Source organism: Oncorhynchus gorbuscha, linkage group LG13 (assembly GCF_021184085.1).
Source record: "Oncorhynchus gorbuscha isolate QuinsamMale2020 ecotype Even-year linkage group LG13, OgorEven_v1.0, whole genome shotgun sequence".
Taxonomy (NCBI): domain Eukaryota; kingdom Metazoa; phylum Chordata; class Actinopteri; order Salmoniformes; family Salmonidae; genus Oncorhynchus; species Oncorhynchus gorbuscha.
In genome coordinates, this window is record NC_060185.1 from 90,527,403 (window position 1) to 90,533,785 (window position 6,383).

Genomic DNA, 6,383 nt, shown 5'->3' on the forward strand with positions numbered 1-6,383 from the left:
CCAGGAGGCCTAAACAGGAACCTGGCAGAAGCTTCACCAGGAGGCCTAAACAGGAACCTGGCAGCAGCTTCACCAGGAGGCCTAAACAGGAACCTGGCAGCAGCTCCACCAGGAGGCCTAAACAGGAACCTGGCAGAAGCTCCACCAGGAGGCCTAAACAGGAACCTGGCAGCAGCTCCACCAGGAGGCCTAAACAGGAACCTGGTAGCAGCTCCACCAGGAGGCTTGGAGGAGACAACCCAGAATCCATCATGTTAGGATTCTGAGTCCTACTCAGGTGGATCTGTGGTAGGGACCAAAGCCTGAATGACCTTTTCTGCCTGACAGCTAGCTCTATAATGCTGTGAGACACACTATAACATCAGGATCTCTGCCCTGCTTTGGGCAATTACTGCAACTGTCTAAAATACCTAGGTCGCTTCAGAGTCTCCCTCTCTCCTGTGTGTGACATAATAAAATACTTCAAATAATATATTGAACTATTATTTGATTACCCCATGTATTTGATTACCCCACAACTCCACCTACAAGCCCTTATATGGCTGTGTCTAACATGTTAGTTCCTGCATAACTGTATAAATGATATCATCAAAACTGTATGACTTAATAGCTTGGGCCCTTTCTCACAAGATGAATGACGTTGTCGTCATGACTGGTGCATGGGAGAAAAGCAAAAACAACCCATAATTTATTAGTAGGAGAATGGGATTTGAAAGAGCAGGGAACTGGGAAAAGACTGGTTTAGGCTACGGGACAGGAATAGGAATGGAGAAGGGGACAGAGGGAAAATGCACATCAGTAGCATATATAATCTGTCCACGATACTAGACACACACACCATCAAATCTAAATAGACACAGTACATTCTCACGTCAACGATACATGCAAAGGTTCATAGGAAAAGGACATTATATTGGGAGACAGAATGGCAATTCAAACATGCAATAGAAGTCAAACATCAAAAGCATCTATGCTTCTATGCTTCTATGCTTCTATGCTTCTATGCTTCTGTGCTTCTATGCTTCTATGCTTCTATGCTTCTATGCGTCTGTGCTTCTATGCTTCTATGCTTCTATGCTTCTGTGCTTCTATGCTTCTATTCTTCTATGCTTCTATGCTTCTGTGCTTCTATGCTTCTGTAGCTAATTGCTCCTTTGAGCTATAGGCTTATTAAAAAAGTAAGAAATAGCGGTAATAGGAAGGGGAAATTCGTATAAATTCTTTGGTTTTAGGGGGAAACAATTGCTTATTCACTGAATCACCATGACAACTCCTTGTGTGACATTGTCTCTCCCCCTCGTCCTCTCTCCCCCTCCTCCTCTCTTCCCCTCCTCCTCTCTCCCCCTCCCCTTTCTTCCTCTCTAACCCATTGCAATTCAGCTCTCTAAGTTAATTCTTCCTTCACCCCCTGCAAGAATACAATGAGACCATTTTACTCAGCGTGCTAAACGACGGGAAATTTGTGAGAAAAGCAAAGAGAATACATTCAGGGAAACCAGATGGTTTATATGCTAAAATAAGCCAATTTACGTATAGTATGAGCTTGTAATTATAGCCCTACAACTTCCATGATAAAATAGCTTTCTCACAGTGAAAGAAGTCGTTCTGGTTTTCGATATTTCATAAAAAGTCACAAAAAATAAACCATGAATATGCATTATTTGAGTAGCCTATAACAAACACAGAGGGTTAATTCATGGACGTGAGATGAGCAGAGCTCTGCTCTCCTCTAGGCAAAGCCGCATCGTTTTAGCGGGCATATAGAGACGCAGACAGGTGGACTCACATAATCATTTACTGACACTTGAAGGTAGCAGAACGCCAGAGGCTCAGAGCGCACTGTAATAACCATGTACTAACTGTGTAATAAAATAAACAAGTCAATAAAACACTAGTAATTAACAGTAGCTTCGGCTTGTAACAAACGTCATAATAACGTTAATGATTATTATCGTAAATATAGCATGACTAATACATGCCTACCTGTGATTATAATACATAAAGGTACTCAAAACAAACAGGGTCACATTTTACGCATAACTTGAACTTGATCGAACCAAGAGTCCAAAAAACACCCCAAAAATCTATACATCTGGTTAAAACTTGTGGACGATCATATTGGACAACTGAAAGCGGTTACAGCAGGGCTGTACACCCAACCGTTTCACCAGAGAGATGTACTTGCAGTAGGCCTATACCGAAATAAAGATTCCTCTCTCCGCTGGCAGCCACATTTATGGCCATATATTTGGGAATGTTCTGTTATGTGAACATTCAGTAGCCACAGAAGCTTCAGTAGACCTAGCGCATAGAATGATCAGTCACAGCGGTAACGCACCGCACAGGCAGGTCAGCGACAGGCTGAGCATAGCTTAAGTAACAAGTGCTCAATTTCACCATCACTAAACGGGGACGGACACCATCGGTATTCAACCATCTGATTTCGTTCCCAGCACTAGAATACATTCTCACAAGGCATGAGACCAGACTGTCCTTTAACTTTGAGCTCAAATTTCACGTAGCTCTGTCCGCGACACTCAAATTGAAAGAGACCAATTGAAAGACCCGATGTCCAGGTTCAGCACAGGCTGAATAGAACACACCCGTGTCTCACTGCAAAGTCAAATACAGCAGGCACATCATCAAATAGGCTAATGAGACGCTACATTTACAGTAATTCCAGCCAAATGTCACCCTAAAAATATTCTAAGCTCTTAATCAAGTGTTGCCTGTGACTCACCTGCCTTGGCGAGATGCAAATTCCCCCAACAAATCCCGTTCTTTTCTTTATGAAAAATCTGGATAAAATATTTCTGTGCACTTTGCTTGCAGTTGTAAATAGTCCTTGCAGATATCCTTATAGTGTAATACTTTGATTCGTTTCAGAATTACATTTCCCAACATAAAGATCCTTCAGCATTTTCAGTCCGTTCACATGTTCATATTTTTTCTTCAGTTTCCTCCTCCGCGAGGCTGCTCGGTCAGCGCTGCGTTTGACGTTCTTTACTTGCCTTTTCGTGAGGTCTTTCCACCACACACACGAGCTCTATCAGAGCGCGCTGCGCGGTCCCAGCCCGATATTCGGGAGCGCCAAATAGATGTGAGAGTTAGTCGGTAACCAAGGGCACCCGCATCCTACATGAAAAGGAGAGGAGGACGCGGCTTTTTGCTAAATGTCTTCCGAAAAGAAGAAATGATCTCACTACTGTACAGTGAGCTTTTGACTCCTTGTATATCGCTCAGGGTGAAAATGCTGAGCCAAGTCACGTGGGGTTGGCAGTGGCACAGGGCTTGTGTGGCATCACGTGTCACACATTCTCAATGGATTCATATTCTAAAAGGTTGCATTCTTAAAATAATATTATTCTGCCTTTTGAGCCTAATTGCTTGCACAGATGCCCATGTACTGTCTTATCAGAAAAATGCTTTGAGCTCAATTCAGTATATTATAGTAAATGCCACTGCCTCTTGAAATAGCTCATATCTGACTGTTTCTGTGCTCAGATCAGTCTATTTATGCAAAAGTGATACTTGACTAAACTGCAATAGTCACAAGGCAGCAAGACAAAAGCTTCAGCTATCATGTTTGGATTTCCATATTTATTGTTTGTAATCCTGCAGGGAGTTCATTTGGAATGCCAAGCAGAGAGTTAGTTGGCTCACACAGGCAAGGCAGAAATGCAGCACTATGGCCAATGCCACTCACTATAGGGAATTTTATTGGTTGGGATGTGTCTTTCAAGCAACTTGTGTGCAAGGTTAGCAGCTCTGAATAGCTGTATACAGATACCCACCAGTCCCAAGAGGATAAATACTCCACCGAGCAGTGGACAAGGTGCAGGTCACCATATTTATTTCACCTTTATTTAACTAGGCATGTCAGTTAACAAAATTCTTATCTACCATGACCGCCCCCCACAGCCAAACCCTAAGCCGGACGACCCATGCCTTAGACCGCTGATCCAGGGTCTGTAGTGACACCACTAGGACTGAGATGCAGTGCCTTAGACTGCTGATCCAGGGTCTGTAGTGACACCACTAGCACTGAGATGCAGTGCCTTAGACTGCTGATCCAGGGTCTGTAGTGACGCCTCTAGCACTGAGATGCAGAGCATTAGACCGCTGATCCAGGGTCTGTAGTGACGCCTCTAGCACTGAGATGCAGTGCCTTAGACCGCTGAACCACTTGGGAGCCCACCCTCAGAACCTTTAGGATTGACATGAAGTCCCTTGGGGTGAGTAGAGGCTATGTCTTTTGGGGGGGATAAATTCCACCCAGCCTATCAGTGGGCATGGTAAAGGTGATGACAGGACTCAGTAGGATTCCATAAACAGGCAGTGAAGAAGTCCTCTCTCTCTCTCAGATCCTGAAGGCGTTTGGTTCCAGAGGCTTGTAGGGTGAAATTGCCCTTCCAACTTCCTGCCAGCATACTAATGGCCTGGGGTGAGGTGGCTTTACCTTGAACTGAAGCTGGTTCACAATCAACAACCTGGAAATAATTGACTCACGGTTCACTGTGGCAATGCATACATTTACATGGGATATAATTAGACTTAACTGAAGCTTACAGCTGGGTCAGGCAGAGAAACATGCAGGCACACACACACACACACACACACACACACACACACACACACACACACACACACACACACACACACACACACACACACACACACACACACACACACACACACACACACACACACACACACACACACACACACACACACACACACACACACACACACACACACACACACACACACACACACACACACACACACACACACACACCCAGAGCTATAATGAGTGGATCAAAGCCCCAGCAGAGAGCAGTGTCAGTCATGGCCCTCCCTCAGGACAGAGCTGTTTATACACAGCAAACTCAGCAGCAGTCATTAGACCACATTCCCACTCAAAGATCAAATTACTGAGTTCCCCTTAATGACTGGGTGGTGAGGTGTAGGCTGCCATCCCCTCTCCAAATCCCAAGCCAGCCACTTCTCCCCAAGGCACTGCATGTACAGCAGGTGGGATAGGATCAAACAGGATCTGTACTAGAAGATGGTGATAGTACTGTGTACATGGCTGTAACAACAATGGCTGGCACAACTCTACATGGGTTCTGATGCTGGGCTTCTTTACACATTTCAGCATCGCTATTTTTTGACATATAATATAATAATAATAATATAATAATAATAATATAATAATAATAATAATATATGCCATTTAGCAGACGCTTTTATCCAAAGCGACTTACAGTCATGTGTGCATACATTCTACGTATGGGTGGTCCCGGGGATCGAACCCACTACCCTGGCGTTACAAGCGCCATGCTCTACCAACTGAGCTACAGGACCCCCTGACTAGCTGGCTAAAGCATTCTGTTATGCAGATTAACAATTACATTAGACCTACTGTAATGGCACACAGTGGTGGTTGAGAAGCAGTGGATGCTGTTGGGAGGAGCTATAGGAGGACTGGCTCATTGTAATGGAATTAATGGAACGGTATCCAACACAGTTCCATGTACTCTATTCCAGCCATTACAATGAGCCCGTCCTCCTATAGCTCCTCCCATCAGCTTCCTCTGTTGAGAAGGTATTTACATGAGTCTGTAGTGTGGCATTTCACAACAACATACCAGATATCCATCATTAAACAACAAGTGCACGGAAAGAGTAGACACTATTCACAGCCCCTCTGACATCCATGTAAGCCTACTATTTAACCAGGAAATTGTCATAAAGCCACATTGTAACAACATTCCATACAGGTGTTCCACAGTTCTAATGGAACGTTTCATAGATTCTCCAATTCTCTCTACAGAAAGGGAGGAATTAGAGCATCGTGTCCCTTGTGAGTCCATCTATCTATTCCCCCTACCCACCTCCCTTCTTACCCAACCTCTTTCATTATACCCCTGTGCGTCCCTTTATCTCTTCCCTCCTCCTACTTCTTCCGCAACCTGTTCATAAGGCCTATAAACCCAGTGCATCACTCTATCCCTTCCTCCCTCATTGCCACTCCTCCTCCCTCCATCTCTTCCTCCCTCCCTCCATCTCTTCTTCTCTCCCTGACGGGGAATGCTGGTGAGCCCACCCCTCTACAGAAGGATCTAATTAGCAGGTTCTCTCCTGTCATGTCTGCCACCAGATGGGTTCCTACAATGGACCCTGCCAATGTCAGCCCAACGCCACCCTCCGAGCAGGGCTTCACGGGTGGAGGAGGAGAGATGGAGATGAAAAGATACAAAACAACCCACCTGTTCTCTTCGTTCTTTCTCTCTCGCCTCAATCTCTCTCTCTCTCCCTCAATCTCTCTCTGCCTCAATCTCTCTCTCTCCCTCAATTTCTCTCTCCCTCAATCTCTCTCT

General features: G+C 44.8%; 1 protein-coding gene across 2 annotated transcripts in view; it reads right to left on the reverse strand.

The window, feature by feature from the left end:
* Positions 1 to 3,086, reverse strand: part of LOC123993690 (neuroligin-3-like) — a 408,214-nt gene extending 405,128 nt beyond the window's left edge. For both annotated transcript variants that reach the window (XM_046296092.1, XM_046296091.1), the window contains exon 1: positions 2,741 to 3,086. The gene's annotated coding sequence lies outside the window, so the exon portion shown is untranslated. The remainder of the gene's footprint in view (positions 1 to 2,740) is intronic.
* Positions 3,087 to 6,383: the final 3,297 nt, after the last annotated feature.